Source organism: Phragmites australis, chromosome 7 (genome assembly GCF_958298935.1).
Source record: "Phragmites australis chromosome 7, lpPhrAust1.1, whole genome shotgun sequence".
Taxonomy (NCBI): Eukaryota; Viridiplantae; Streptophyta; class Magnoliopsida; order Poales; family Poaceae; genus Phragmites; species Phragmites australis.
In genome coordinates, this window is record NC_084927.1 from 35,683,937 (window position 1) to 35,700,689 (window position 16,753).

A 16,753-nucleotide genomic window follows, 5' to 3' on the forward strand; every position below is an offset into this window, starting at 1 on the left:
CTCTTACGTCGGAAGTACGGAGGCTATACGAATGACTTCATGACGTGAATACGTAGCTTCAGAGATGGTAACAACCGAACCACTCCATTTCCATTCCGAAACCATGCCGTAGAGCATACACAACAGATGTCAGTCAGGTTGCACCCTCAGATCCTCTAAAAAGAATTCATCAGAGTGCAGAGTTGATGGAAATGCCGATTGATCTATGGTCAAATGTACATTTATTTTCCAGTGTCGCCTTTCCCCTTCGGAATGGTTGAAAGCATTTCTTCGCCTGCCAGTTATAGAAAGCGGTTGCTTGCGATCTTATGAAGCAATTAAGAATACTTTAGGTTTAGGATACGCATATGTGCTGCAAGAGTACATTATTCCTGCATCCTTCGGAAGAAAGGTACTTTGAGAACCATCGATGCATACAACCATGCAATAGGTCAGTACACATGCGTCAGCAATCCGTAGAAGTGAAATATTTAGTGAACCTCCCGTGAGCATGTCAGGACTGGAGCCGGGACCACAACAGCGACGAGTCTCCATGAAGATGATCCAGCCGACTCTCGCGTCATGAGGTGCTGACGTATTGATGTGCCTTTGCGTGTGTGGAGCTCTAAGGATGGGTGAGTTCTTGGGTATATAACCAGACGTTATTACTGTTTTCGGTAGGAAAATTAATAATAAAGTTCAGACCATTCTTCTTTCTTCTTTCTCAGCTTCTTCTCCACGCCCACGAGTACGCTCGATTCTCTCGCTCACATCTAATTGAAGTTCGCTGATGGCAACGGTACAATAGTTGATATCAGAATCACCCTTACCGTTCATCTCCGCTGATCGCGGATTCCTTTGGTTGGTGCGATCAATCCGACTGGTGATTGAGATTGAGTTTGTACGATTTCGGTTCTCACAACTCGAGGGCAATCGGCACGACGCCTCTCAAAACTTCGTCGTAGATTGTCTTCGTCCTTCAGGCCATGGAGGAGGCGGAGAAGCAAGTGGACGATCGCTGGGAGCGGGTTTTGGCAAGTCTGGATATGGTGGTGGTGCAGATGAGGAGCATCGATGCGGCTCAACAGCAGATGCAGGCCCAACTGGATCTCACAGCCAAAGTTGTGGAACAATCTACGTGTGAACACTGACGAAGCAAGTCAAAGCTAATGGTCAAGCCATCGCTCGATTGATGATGACACTGATGGTATCCTCGATGGAGGAGATGGCTGGACATTTAGCTCACCCAAAGCTCCTGCACCCAGAACCTCGGCTTCCTCGATCCAGTGTTCATCCACCTCAACCAGTTTGTCCAGCCGTGGCACCAGATTCGCCCTTCACTTGGGGACCCAATAGAGGTATGAGTGATGTTTCTTGTTTGCCTCGCAATTCCATTCACAAGCTATCATTTCCAAAATTTGATGGGGGCGAATTCGAAGATTGGGAAGGGTAAATGCATATGTTATTTTACTATCTTTCATGCTCATGAGTCCATGTGGAGAAAATAGCCTCCCTGCACATGGATGTCAATGCAGTGCGCTAGTTGCAGGTCTACAAAATGACTCATGGCTTGGTCTCTTGGTCTCAGTTCATATATGTAGTAGAGGAGAAATTTTGTCATGATGATTATCGCCAGGCTGTTAGTGCTTTGTTGGAACTCAAACAAACTGGATCCATTGATGATTACATCAAGGATTTTGAGGACCTTCATTATCAGGTGGTGGTATTCAATCCTAGGTATGATGTGCTGTTCCCTGTTTCTCAATTTGCGAAGGGTCTGACGGAAGAACTGCAAGGTCCTGAGCATGCCCAACTCCCTGAGATAGTGGACCGAGCAGCATTATTGGCTATAATTCATTAGTCGATGTTGGACCGCTCCTAGCTTCATATTTCATCTCAGGTGCCAGTTCATAAGCAGTATACTTCTTCCTCCAAGCCTGAATCCAAGCAGAATACTCAGGGTAGTTCCCTTTGGAAAGAGCACCAACTCAAAGATTATAGATGTGCTCATGGCTTATGTTACCAGTGTAGAAAAAAAAAAGTATGATGCTGCTTACGCTAACAAGTGCCCTCCAAAAGGTGAAAACTTATGTCAATGCTTTAGCCTTGAATGAGTTGGATATGGAACTATCTAATGTAGTCTTAAATAAGTTGGCAATGGAAGATTCATTGTCTGCAGACTTTTGCCAACTGTCCTTGAATGCTCTAGTTGGGACAACTGATATGGACCAAATCAGGATTAGAGATTTGGATAAAAAACAAGTCATGTTAATCTTGATTGATAGTGGTAGCTCCCACAGTTTTGTCAACTCCTCTTTGGTTTCCAAATTGGGTATTTCCACCAATTCAGTCAAACCTGCTCAAGTGAAAGTAGCTAATGGAGATCAAATGTTGTCGGATCAGATGGTTCCTTAGTTGGAATGGTGGGCACATGGCTACACTTTTCAGATAGACATGAGAGTGTTGGACTTATGGGTATAAGATGTCATTTTGCATATGATTGGTTGAAGTAGCATAGTCCCATGGTTTGCTATTGGGATGACAAAATCTTGGAGTTCACACACAAGGGACATCACATTAAACTTCAGGGTGTTCTTCAACCTGCACTATTTATATCTGAAATTTCAGTTGAACAGGTGAAGAAATGGAGTGAGGGCAATGATGTTTGGGCTCTGGCTATGCTTGAATAATCAGTGCCAATATCAACAACTGAATGTCCTCCAGGTGTACAAGAAGTTTTAGCTCACTTCCAGGATGTCTTTGGGGAGCCTTCTGAATTGCCACGTGCCAGAACATATTACCACACCATACATCTTGTACCAGGTGTTGTTCCAGTAAACTCTAAACCTTATAGATATTCTACTTTGCATAAAGATGAGATAAAAAGGCAAGTAAAAGAATTATTAATTGTTGGCCTAATTGCCCCTAGCACTAGTTAGTTTGCCTCGCATGTGCTTTTAGTGCAAAAGAAAGATGGGTCTTGGTGTTTTTGTGTAGACTACCAAAAACAGATTTCCTATACCAATTATAGATGAAATTTTGGATGAATTGACTGGGGCAAAGTATTTTACTAGTCTAGACTTAAAAGCTAGATATCATCAAGTTAGAATGGTTATGGAAGATGAATATAAAGCAACATTCAAGAATCATCATGGTCATTACCAATTTAGAGTTATGCCTTTTGGGTTGACAAATGCTCCAGCTACTTTTTAGTGTGTGGTAAATGAGATTCTTGAGCCATTTCTGAGAAAATTTGCTATGATATTCATGGATGATATATTAATCTATAGTCCCTCTTTGGATGTGCATTTAGAACACCTCAAAGTGGTCCTATCCACATTAAGGACACACTAGTTTTATATCAAGGAATCTAAGCGTTCATTTGCATAAAACCAACTTGTGTACCTGGGCATATTATTTCTGACAAGGGAGTGCCCACTGACCCAACAAAGACTACTGCTATGTTACACTAGCCTACTCCTAGCAATATTATGGAGCTTAGAGGGTTCTCAGGTATCATATGGTACTAAAAAAATTGTGAGACATTATGTTATTTGTGCTAAGCCCCTCACTAATTTGCTGAAGAAGAAACAATTTTAGTGGTCTGACATAGCTCAAACAACCTTTGATGCTTTAAAACAAGCCATGTCTAATACACCTATGTTGGCTCTTCCAAACTTCAATGACACTTTTGTGGTGGAGACAGATGCTTGTGACTCAGGTGTGGGAGTTGTATTGATGTAAAAAGGCAGGCCTATAGCATTTTTGAGTAAAGCATTGGGAGAGGTTCACAAGCATTGATCAATATATGAGAAGGAATTTTTGGCTTTGATTATGGTTGTAGAGAAGTGGAGATCATATTTACAAATGAATGAGTTCATCATACAAATTGATCGTAGAGGCTTGTGCTCCTTAGAGGGGCAAAATCTACAATCTGATATGCAAAAGAAGGCTAAGACTAAATTCATGGGTCTCCAATTTAATATTATGTATAGAAAGGGCTAGGATAATGTGGCTGTAGATGCTTTGTCAAGGGTTGGTCATCTGATGGTGTTGCAAGCTACATTCACTGTCACACCTGTGTGGATACAAGAGGTGGTCAATTCTTATGTGACTGATCCTCAAGCACAAACACTGTTCACTAAGTTGGCCATCTCCAGTCGTAATGAGAATGGTTATTCCTTGCATCAAGGTCTCATTAAATTTTTAGATAGGATGTGGATTGGTGATAATTCTGCAATGAAGACAAAACTGATTGCAACTCTACACTCTAGTTCTCTTGGGGGCATTTTGGCATGTAGGCTACCTATCAGAGAGTTAAGAGAAGTTTCTACTGGAAAGGGCTAAAACAAGATGTCACAAACTTCATTCAACAGTGTGAAATTTGCCAAAAAGCTAAACATGAGCATATACACTCAGCTGACCTTTTGTAACCTCTTCCAATTCCTGTTGGTCTATGGCAAGACATATCAATGGATTTTGTTGAAGGATTACCAAAATTCGAAGGCTTTGAGGCAATCTTAGTGGTGGTAAATCATTTATCTAAATATCCTCATTTTATTCCTTTGAAACACCCTTACACTACATTGCAAGTGGCTCGTGCCTTCTTAGATAATGTAGTGAAATTGCATGGCATACCCTATTCTATTGTCTCTGATAGGGACAAAGTGTTCATTAGTGCCTTCTAGCAAGCATTGTTCAAAATGCGGGACACCAAATTGTTGTTGAGCACATCATATTACCCACAAACCGATGAGCAAATTGAAAGAGTCAACAAATACTTAGATATGTATCTCAGGTTTGCTGTCCATGACTCTCCTAAGCAATGGAAAGGGTGGTTGTCTTTAGTAGAGTTTTGGTATAACTCATCATATCACACTGCCCTGGGGTGTTCTCCTTTCAAAGCTTTTGTATGGTTCTGAACCGCATTTCGGAGCAATGCTATTTCTGACCTCAGACACACCAGCTGTTGTTGTGGTTTTCCTTAAAGAAAGGGAAGATCAATTGAGGGTGTTAAAGGAACATTTGGCAGTAGCTCAGAACAGGATGAAAGTTTATGCTGATCGCAAGAGAACAAATCGAGAGTTCCAGGTGAATGGTCAGGTGCTCCTCAAACTTCAACCTTATACACAAACATCTATGGTCAATCGCCCATTCCCTAAGTTGGCATTCAAGTACTATGGACCTTATCATGTATTGGAACGAATTGGGGCCGTTGCTTATCGTCTAAAGTTACCGGAGAGTAGTTGCACTCATCCCTGTTCCATGTATCTCAGCTAAAGCCCTTTACTTCCGACTTCACACCAATTTTTCATTGAATTGCCTAAAGTTGCCGAGCTTGATACTAGAGTGGTGGAGCCTGATACTATTCTAGATAGGCGTTTGGTGAAGAAAGGGAATTCAGTACCGCCTCAAATCTTAATCAAATGGGCTCATTTACCGACAGAGTCGGCAACTTGGGATGACTTATATGTGGTTCAGAAGCAATTCCCGACCGCGGTTGCTTGGGGTCAAGCAACATCTCAAGGGGAGGGAGATGTCAGGACTGGAGCTGGGACGACAATAACGACAAGGGAGTCTCTATGAAGAACGACAAGGGAGTCTCTATGAAGATGATCCAGCTGGCGCTAACGTCATGAGGTGCTCCCGTGCTGATGGGAGTTGCCGTGTGTGGGGCTCTGAGGGGGAGGGGTTGAATTACTGGGTATATAACCGAGAGTTGTTACTATTTTTGGTAGGAAAATTAATGGTAAAGTTGAGACAGTTCTTTCTTGTCCTTTCTCTGCTTCTTCTTCTTCATGTCCATCCCAACGAGTTCACTCGATTCTCTCGCTTACGTCTCGGTGAAGTTCGCCGACCGCAATGGGTACCACATAGCAGTTGAGCTGGGAGCTTGGACCTGACTGTGGCGCTACCATGGACACCGGGTTATGACTGGTCCAGAACAATGCACTGCGACTACAGTGCACATAGCTGTGCGGAACTGCGGATATACATGCTACTAGGACGGGATCGTCCCACGACGCCATGATTTCTCGGAAGCACCAGCCGTAGCAGCAGCAGGAGGAGGCTATCTCCCCGTGGTGCGCGCACAGAGTGCATGCATGCACCAAACCTAGCAAGACGCCACGGCCGGCCTGCCAAGCCCGTGGCCGTGTCCCCACGGCCGGCGCCGCGCGTAAAACGCCAGAAATGGGCGTGAAATCCCGTGAGTTTCTGCTCACCTGCGTACGCAGCGTACGAGCAGCCATGCGCGGCCGCCGGGTCACGGGCGCGCGGTACCGAACCGACGGGCGGGCGGGCGGGCGCGTCCTGCGGGAACCGAACCCAGCCGGAGACCCCACAGCTCTGGTCGAGCTCCGCCAATCGAGGCTGTAAAACTGACACTTGGACACAGGCCTGGGGGATATGCGCTGCATCATGCGTCGAACGACGTGGTCACCGAATTCCTTGCAAAGTTGTGAGCCATCGCTATCAGAGGTGTTCGACGAGATAAGCCGTTGGAGTCTTGCAGATGAGACATGAGCGTTGCTGGAGTGGTATGTATGGGCTGGTGGCATAATTTCGATAGTTTAGTGGGCCGCATTTACATCGGAGTCCTCCTGCGAGCGCAGGTGATTCCGAACAACGCTGCTAGACACGCGAAGCTGCAGATAAGAAGCTAAGCCCTGGTAGGTGTCAAAGTCTCGAGGGCAGTAATCTGTTTGTAAAGAAATGTAAGACAGCTTCTAGTTTCTGGATCTCGTTGTGAATTATCCGATCATCTATAGCACACTCACTGCTTCCTCCTGGCCTCTTCGATCAAAGAGAAATATACTGAAATTTTAGAGACGAACGGAGTTCCCTGCTTTACTGAAGAAACTAGAAAGATACTGAAACGGATCTTGAAACATGTTACTGCCATTTATAGCCTGGTTAAAATAGTTCGAGTACCATCTAAGACTAGTTGCATGCTATATTGTTTTCCCCTTTTCGTGTCTACTTTAAGAACATTCTGATGATTTATCATACGTTTTTTGTACCTAGTTCCGCTCTACTCATGTCTAAAGTGCTAATTATTCTTTTTTTTTATCATTTTCAAGATGCCGTTTCATCATTGAGTCAGTTAGGATATAGTATGATGTAGGCACATAGTAGTGGCTGGTGGGTCTCCCTTGCTTAGAACAAACTCAATGCAAGTCTGATATCCACTCATAATGCCGCTGCAGATCAGCAGAACAGTGTTACTGTACCAACTTTTTCAGTGTCCCAGCTGTTAACCTTCAGATCAGCATGGCCTGCACCATCCATCAGTATACAGCTGTTCGAAAAACACCATGCACCTCATTCTAGGTACATGCATGATCGAGATGGATATCTAGATGTATAAATAACACCATTTCTTCTTCTGAATTCTTAATTGGAGAAAGGGTACGTATTTGGTTTAGAATTAGCTTCACTTGGAGCACACGTTCTGACAAATGCTGCTGTCTGCCGCGGCACAAAACACGCAGAGAAGAGCAGAGCCGCCAGCAGTATTTCAGACCTAACTTCGAACGTATTAGTCGTCGAGCATTTGGGAACCCATTGGATGAGGTCCATCACAACCATCTAACCCTCCTGTACGTGTCATCCATAGGCTGCATTCTGTTGCTCCGAGACAATCCCCGTTGTTTTATCCATTGTCAGGTCATGCTAGTCGATCGAATCTTGGAACGTGCTACAGCACGTCGTGGAGCCAAAGTGTCACCGGAATGTTCAGTTCGCGTGACAAGACAATTTTGGCATCCTCGGATCTACAGGTATCTATCCTGATGGGAAAAATCCAAAAATAAGCAATATACACAGGCATATTTGTTAAAATAGATGACATAACAACGTATTTGCAAATGTAATATCTGTATTCGGTACCTCAAATATTGAAAACCGGATTTCGGAATGCGAGACACCGAAAAACAATGGATCCGTCTATATTCGGCACCTCAGTTACCGAAAACGTCATGTATTCGGTGCCAACTTTATGTGCCGAATACAGGTCGACCATGTCGCGTGCTGCTTTTATCACTCACGTCGTATTTTGTCATGTGTCATCTCATGCTATCTCTATGCGCAGAGTGTAGTACGTATTGGTAATAATGGAGCTGAAGAAAGTACAGTAGCACGACTTTCTTTTATTACAGCACGAGTGATAAATAAAGAAAGGAACTTAATACGTAAGTGTGTGTCATTTTGTCATCTCTTTGCATAGAATGCAGTATTTACTGCTGATAGTGGGGCTGAATAGAGTACAATAGCACAACTTTATTCTATCAGGGTATGAGCGAATAAATAAATAAAGAAACTGGATGAGTTAGTGTGTATAATTTTGTTGACATTTTATTATTCATTTAATGTATTTGTGTGAGTAGCTTTTTAGTGAAGTAACGTTGGAAGGATACAAATTCTAATTTGTCGAACAATAATAGTATAAAATACGATTATCATATAACCTGGTATAGAGGTTACATACGCTGATAAATATTACATAGGATATGAGGTTTTCATCGCTGAGCGAATGGACCCTAACCATAAAGAGATGACGGTAACAAACGATGGCATGTACGATACGCTTAAAGACTAACTTAATAGTATTCCGCTGCTAAACCTAACATATCTTAGGGAATGGAAATAGATTGGGTTACAATAGATGCTCTCTACTGAGTGCATCTAGGATATTTACTCTTTCTCAGGGCATTGGGGCCCTCCGCTTCTCCCGCTTTCTCTCCCTCTCTGTTCCGTATGCCTCAGCCGCGGTGCGCTCCTTTGTTGCCATCCTCATACGCTTCTCTTTCTGACACTTGAGTCATAGTTCCTTCTGTCGTTGCTAGTACTCCCGGTATTTGTACACTTCCCTCCTCCACTGCATGCTCATGTCGATCCACCGCTTTTGGTCCTTATTTTGCTCCATGTCTAACCATTCCATGAAGTCACAGATAGATGTAGGAGACTGGACAAATGAAACAAGAAGGCACATTAGTAAGATAGTGCATGGAATCATAAGTAAAGTGCTACATGGGTGATATATGTCGTTATACAGGTGGGAACTCGTGCGGTCCATATCAAGACTTGTCGTACTAGTAGTTGGCGCACATGAAGAAGTGTATGCCATAGGTGTAGGAGATGTCCTGGGACTCGCGAAGCCCACAGGGGTTGTCACAGAAGCACATCGGTGGTTCGACCCCCTGGGAATGAAAATCCTCCAATGTTTCTTGTGTAGGTTTGGTGGAGCTTAGGAAAACATTGTAGTTGAGAAAGTTGAGGAATTAGTGGTCTATCTATGGATAAGGATGATGTTATTTATAATGGCTGGGGGCTGCTGTATGGACTACGTGCATGTGCTTGACTGGGGGCTAGAGTATAGGATTCTCTATGAAAGCTAGAAAAATCGTGGTATTGATGCTTGACAGAGATTCCCTGTGAAAGTTGTTATTTGGTGTGGTCATTTCATTCCGCAAAAGTTCAGCAATGAGTTATTGTTGCTTCTACATGGAGGCATAGAATACTATGAAAGCATTCCCTATGAAAACTGTTGATTTTGAGTGGGTGTAGAAGTAACATCTATCCCTTGATCTTAACCCAAACTCAAAGCCTGTATTAAGCATTCATCCTAAAGCAAGCAATCATTGTGTGTTGAACGGTTCATACAATCACATAGTTGATGCTAGAACTGCAACCAATGTCCTAAATAGTTCACAAATAGTTCATAACATAGTACGTTAATATAAGACACTAATTATATACCCATCAAACTGAACTAATAAAACGGAAAGATAAATAAAATAAATAGTCATGTATGGCATTTGCATAATTCATAGTGCATAGATGTTGAATACCTAGATCATCTTAAGAGGAGGAGGAAAATAGTAACGCAAATTAGCAGAAGAATTACTATTACACTAACTAAGCAAATAATCAAATTCATATAATCAAACTAAGCAAACAATTAAACAAATGTAATTAAATGAATTAAACAATCTACTTACTCTACTTACTATATTGCTGCAAGTATTCATTAAATACATAATTCAAGTACTTACTGTAACTCGTACTGCTCCTCCTCCTCTCCTTGGGCTGATTCTCCTCTCCTTGCGTTACTGCTACTCCTCACCTCGCGCTGCTCCTCCTCTCCTCGCGCTGCTGCTCCTCCTCCCTCACATTGCTTCTCCTCTCCTCACGCTGCTTCTCCTCTCCTTGCGTTGCTCCTCCTCCTCGTCTCGTGCTGCTGCTCGTCTCCTCTCTTCTCGCGCTGCGACTCCTTACCACCCCGCTCTCATCTTATAGCAAAACATGATAGCACAGGGGCTAAAAACCGCGGGGACAAAACGCAATGTGAAGGGACCGACAAGACAAAAACAAAAGCGAAAAGCACCGAAAGCACGTGAAGGGACGTGAGCACCACGCCTAGCCTGTATATAACATTGTTCACCATATTCGGCACCTTAGGTACCAAATACAGGGCGCTTTTGGCACCTGAGGTCCCAAATACGGTGCACAGTGCCATATTTAGCACCTCAGATGCTGAATACAGGCGGGCCCATCTTTTTTCGGTGCCTTAGGTACCGGAATCGATTTTTCGGTGTTTGAAGTGCTGAATATAGATGCTAATTTTGCAAATATGTTGATACATTGTCTATTTTGGCAAATACGGTAGCATATGTTGTCTATTTTTTTTATTTTTGCCCTATCATGATTCACCTGTTTGTTATATCTCGATCCGACCCCCCCCCCCTCTTTTGTCCTGACTCCAAGGCTCAATCTCTAACAAGCAATGGTTTTAGACCTTTCCGAGTGATATACTGCCGGTGACATGGGAACCGAGGGTCCTCGAGTACCGAGGCCAGGACAGCAGAGTGCCATGTGGCGCCCTCCCTCGGGGATTATCTCCCCGAGGTCCGAGAAGACCAAGTTCCGGGAGAGGGTGCTCGAAGCCATGAGCAGTGGTCCTTAAGTACCCGAGTTTCCTGAGGACCCGAGCAGACACAGTTCCAGGAGAAGGCACTCGGGGCCATGAACAGTGGTCCCTGAGTACCCGAGTTCTCCAAGGACTTGAGAAGCCCCTTACCGGTGGACCCCACAAGGGCTCAGCGGTGAGGTGTCAATAGGTGAGAGGTCCGATGCTGTATTTAAATAGGAGCATGGCCTATCACTTCCAACCACTCCCCCCATGTCTACTGTCAGCCCCTGCCACTGCCTGGCAGAGAGGCGTGTGGACATTTAATGCGGCGGGTCCCATCGCGCGTCATCCGGCGTGCCTCGGGATATCATCGCTGGGCTCGAGCCATATCGCCTGCCGCCCTGCTGTATCAGGTTTGCTCTGACCGGGCGGGCACGCGGGGTTGCTCGGTGGCTGCCCAGTGGGCCCTCCCTGCTGCATCCGCTGAAAAGCGGCATGATGACAATAGGACCAGACGAGGGCGCGTTTTCAACCCCCCTCCCGTAACGTCAAGCTGCAGCCCATGATAGTTGCTTTCCATTTATAGCGCCTTGGGACTCGTGCCCTCCTTTCTAGGCACGCCAAGCCCCCCCCCCCGACGGTATAAAAGGAGGGGGTGCATCCCGACGACAAAAAGAAGTGCTTCAGAACACAAGTTCTGGAAGTTGACCAAGTCTCACGAGTTGAAGAATACTGAGACAAGCTAACGAAGAACAAGACACACAAAGCTATAGACTTAGACAAAAATCCTTGTAACGCAAGAGATCCTCAGAGAGGCATTCCCAGAGCATCTATAATATACACATAGGAGTACGGTATTACGCTTCTTGCAGCCCGAACCTGTCTAAAATTCCCTGAGCATTTATTTCTTCTAGCATCCGATCCTCCATCCGGCCTGCATCTCACTTACTCTCATTCAATTCACATACGAGGTAGATTCAGAATCATCCCCCCAGCCGAATCTCAAAGGGGGTCCCTCCGGATCCCCGCTTGTGGAGTTCATTCTCCGACATATACTAAGCAAAATCAAGCTATGAGCGCCACGTATCTAGTACATGAACTGATATGGGTATAGATGAAAAGTACATACGAAAAGTTCAGTTGTGTAACCTGTCATAGGTAGATGTCAGGGCATAAGTGTCGCAGGTGTCGAGCGGTATTGGTCGGACTCAGCGTTGAGAGCTATGGAGGAGGCTGGTCAGCGAGACGAGGAGGCTTATCGGTGAAGTGGGGTTGACAATGGAACAAGACAATAGCGCCAACGTCCATTCTGGGCTCCCGGTAGTGCTTCGCCGTCGATAGGACTAAGGATGGCAGCAGGTCAGGTCGGGTTGGGACCCTATGGGTTTCAGACCCGGTAAGGATGATTTGGGTGTATAAATTCCCCCTCAAGGCCATCAGCTCGGCCCCCCAATTTAGGTCAGGTTCGGGGCTAGGGCTTAATTTGCACCTCTCCCCTCCTGTCGGTGACATGGGAACCGGGGGTCCCCGAGTCCTGAGGCCAGGACAACAGAGTGCCACGTGGTGCCTTCCCTCGGGGACTTTTCCCTGAGGTCCAAGAAGACCAAGCTCCGGGAGAGGGTGCTCGGGGCCATGAACAGTGGTCCCCGAGTACCCGAGTTCCCCGAGGATCCGAGAAGTACAAGTTCCGGGAGAGGACGCTCGGAGCTATGAACAGTGGTCCCTGAACACCCGAGTTCCCCGATGACCCGAGCATACACAGTTCCGGAAGAGGCCGTTCGGGGCCATGAACAGTGGTCCCCGAGTACTCGAGTTCTCCGAGGATCAAGAAATGGCATATCCGGGAGAGAGTGCTCGGGGCTATAAACAGTAGTCCCCGAGGACCTGAGAAGTCCTTCGCCGGTGGTCCCCACAAGGGCTCAGCGGCGATGTGTCAATTGGTGAGAGGCGATGTGTCAATTGGTGAGAAGTCCGATGCTGCATTTAAGAGGGAGCGTGGCCTGTCACTTCTAACCACTCCCCCCACGCCTGCTGTCAGTCCCTACCACTGCCTGGCAGGGAGGCGTGTGGACATTTAATGCGGCGGGTCCCATCGCGCGTCATCCGGCGCGCCTCGGGATAACGTCGTAGGGCTTGAGGTATATCGCCTACCACTCTGCTGTGTCAGGCTCGCTCTGACCGGGCGGGCACGCGGGGTTGCTCGGTGGCTGTCCGGTGGGCCCTCCCCGCAGCTCCCGCTGAAAAGCGGGATGATGACGACAGGGCCGGACGGGGGCACGTTTTCAACCCCCCCCGTAACATCAAACTGCAGCCCATGATGCTTGCTTTCCATTTATGGCGCCTTGGAACTCGCGCCATCCTTTCTGGGCACGCTAACCGCCCCGACGGGGTATAAAAAAGGGGCGGACTCCCCAGAGAAAAGAGATCGAGCTCGCTGCAGATCAAGTTCTTTGAGAAGGAGTTCTTCAGGATTAAGACAACTTCAAGAAGCACAACAGAGCAGAGGCTCACGCAGCACAAAGCTCTAGACTTAGACTTAGACAAACATCCTTGTAACACAAGAGATCCTTAGAGAGGCATTTCCAGAGTATTTATAGCATACACACAGGAGTAGGGTATTATGCTCCGTGCGGCCCGAACCTATCTAAAATCCCCTGAGCATTTATTTCCTCCTGCATCTGATCATCCAACACACCTGCATCTCATTTACTCCCATTTATTTCACGTACGAGGTAGATTCAGAATCATCCTCCCGGCCGAATCTCAAAGGGGGTCCCTCCGAATCCCCGCTTGTGGAGTTCATCCTCCGACAAGCATGCTTCTGCACATTTGCATCAATCGTAGAGTTTTGATGTCGGGAAATGGATTGTGTTGTTGATGGAGAGTTGATATGGTTCAAGTTACAGCTTTGTTATGTTGATGAACTCAGGATAAGATGGTGTTTTGGTTAGATGTAGATGGTTACACTTGAGTCTAAATCGCTTTTGCATATAAAGTTACTTAACCTTTGTGGCTGAGTCCTTGCTAATTACCCATATGCATTCTCCTTGAAGCCGAGATATTTATAAGTGCTCATTATGGATTAAGTCTTATGAGTACCTTTGTACTCACGTGCTTTGTTTGTTTTTTAGGTGAGGAAGATTTATTATGCCCACCGATGTTGACGACGAACAGGAGTAGTGTCATTACTCAAAACTAAATCTTTCTCACCTAAAAAACCCCCTTTCGATCACGGTTGAGTTTTTGTGCAATACTTTGCTCTTTGGACCACTCTGGAAAGCGTTTAGCTAAGCCCCAACACTCCGGACATGATCGCCTGGAAGTTCACAGAGGATGGTCAATACACCACTGCCAAACTACAATGCCTTAATCTAGAAAGTGTGCCCAAGTTCTTTGCTCGACTGTGATCTGTATTGTGCGTTGTGTGCGCAAATGCCAGAAAGTACCCACCATCTCTTTTTAGAGTGCAGATTCATCGGACGCATCTGGTCCTTTATTGCAGAGTGGGTGGCGCAGCCGTCCTTACGACCGTAGGCTTGGCCACCCTCTTGCGGTTTGCAACAATGGTGGTCGGGCTTAGCGATGAACACTCCCAGAATGGGTTTGAGGTCTCTGATCATACTAATTTGTTGGGAGATCTAGAAGGAACGAAATGCTAGGATCTTCAATAGCACATACCGGACTGCACCCGTAGTGGCTCACAAAATCATAGAGGAGGCGGTCTTTTGGGACCTCGCAGGAGCGCGACACGTGGGGCGTCTAATTAGGCGAGAATAGGCCTTTAGTACTTTTGGCTACGACCTTCTTTTTGCTTTGTTAATACTCTCTATTATCCGTCAGGTGCTTCTTCTTATTAATATAAACGACAGCTCTCCTACCTTTATGTTAAAAAAGATTCAGCACAATGGTAAGTTATTTTCTTTGACAGGGAAATTATAAGTTACTCAGACCTTTTACAGTATTTTAAGTTGGTTTGTCGTTTTTTTACTTCGCTTCTTGCAGTTGGAAGGTCCTAAGAGTTCAGAAGTGCCATAGTGGTATGAAAACAGATTCCAGTGGCGATGAGTTAAGTCAATCAAATGGACCTTCTTCTACGAGTGTTCAACAAGAACAAAATGATAAAAATAAAGTCTTGAGATCAAAGATGATGATTTCGATCTAGATGCCCTGGCCGAAGCACTTGAGCAAGCCGCGACATTGGCATCTAACTCAAAGAAGAAAAATAAATCGAAGCGTGCTAATGCGCCCATAAAACGCCCTGTGATAAAGAAGAAGGCAGATGATCCAAGCATACCAGGTGAGGAAAATCTCGTAGAGCCCGTTACTATGAATACAAAGTCTCAGTGTTTTGATCTGATATAATTTTATTTCTTCAACTCTTCCCGGTTTCTATGTATATTATGATAAGGAGCAATATGGGTGCAAAAGCACTGTGGGTTCAAGTAGCAACGAGTTAGTTTTGGCAAAAGAAATCTTGGACACAGTAAATGATGAAGAAGAAAAATGGGAAGGAGAGAAGTATGAATATGATAAAGCTATTGGAGCTGACAGAACTTTCTTAAAATTCAAGAAACTGTTGGATGCATACCCTCAGCTATGTTCTAGGTATTTAAATTCATAGTGTCTGTGATCTACCTTTTCAAATCATGTTAAAGTGTAACAGCGCTTTTTTGACTTGCACGACCTGAATAAAATTTTGGTGTTTGATGTTTGTAGGTATTCTTATGGTGGTAAGCCACTATCAGCTGCAACTAAGTTACAAGATGCCGGCATTTGTAGGTTGTGTGGTTCACCACGCCAATATGAATCGCAATTGATGTCTCCTTTATCATATTTCCTCCATGAAGCTGGCGGCGGTTCCTCAAATTATGCACCCAACAGCTGGACTTGGCTGACTCTTATCATATACACTTGCTCTAAGGTGTGTCACTATGACCGTACTCTTCCATTTCCTGATACTAAAAAAATGGTGAAGTTTAAGGAATTCATAATGCCGCAAATATAAATCCTAGATGGTAGTTCTATTGCAAAACTGATGAACCATTATAATGATTTGATCATTAAAGCACCATGAAGGCATATCCTGTCAAAAGATTCTACATGCATGCAATACTTCAACTTTGTGTGGCAAAGAGATTACCGTGTCCTTAATGTTTTTTATGTACTTGTGGAATGAGCAGATAAGAATAAAGATATGTTGTGCGAAACATTTGCCAGGATTTAATCCAGTCTAATCTTACCAATGATTCCATTTGTTCAGACAAACAAACTTTTCATTTGTGAATTATCCCAGATTCCATTGTGGAGACACTTTCGGTGATCCATGCTATGCTGAGTTGGTGACTATGATCCTTTAAGATGAATTGCTAGACATATGGAATCCTAGATGGGAAGCTATGCATCTGTAGTTGACATTGTTTAGTGTTTCTTATTGGTACTGAAGTGAAAACTGGGCATCCTTTCACTTCTTCTGCCTTTAGTTTTACATTTTGTTGTATTCCCTAACTCACACTAATTTACTGCAGAGCTGCTGCCCGTCGTCCTGTGGCGGAAAGCCTCGCTGCTGCTGGGGTGTCCAGAAGAAGAGATAATGATTCAGGAGGATGAAGCCCTCTAGCGCCTAATCTGTTGATAAACCATTCCTGGTTTGAGACTTTGTGTGATAAACGTTACAAGGGATCATTGTTAAAAATATATAGCCACCTGCAATTTTCTTTTACTGTTTTTGTGGCTCTTAGCATTGTACTTCGATACCTGGCAAATTGTGAAAAACATAAGATATTTTTATCTTCTCATGGGCATAATATATAGGCATGTCATGATCATATTTTTCACCAATCTGCAGAACTCGTCGTTAATAAG

At 44.8% G+C, this 16,753-nt stretch overlaps 1 pseudogene; it reads left to right on the plus strand.

The window, feature by feature from the left end:
• Positions 1 to 4,917: 4,917 nt before the first annotated feature.
• Positions 4,918 to 16,508, plus strand: LOC133925629 (uncharacterized; annotated as a pseudogene).
• Positions 16,509 to 16,753: the final 245 nt, after the last annotated feature.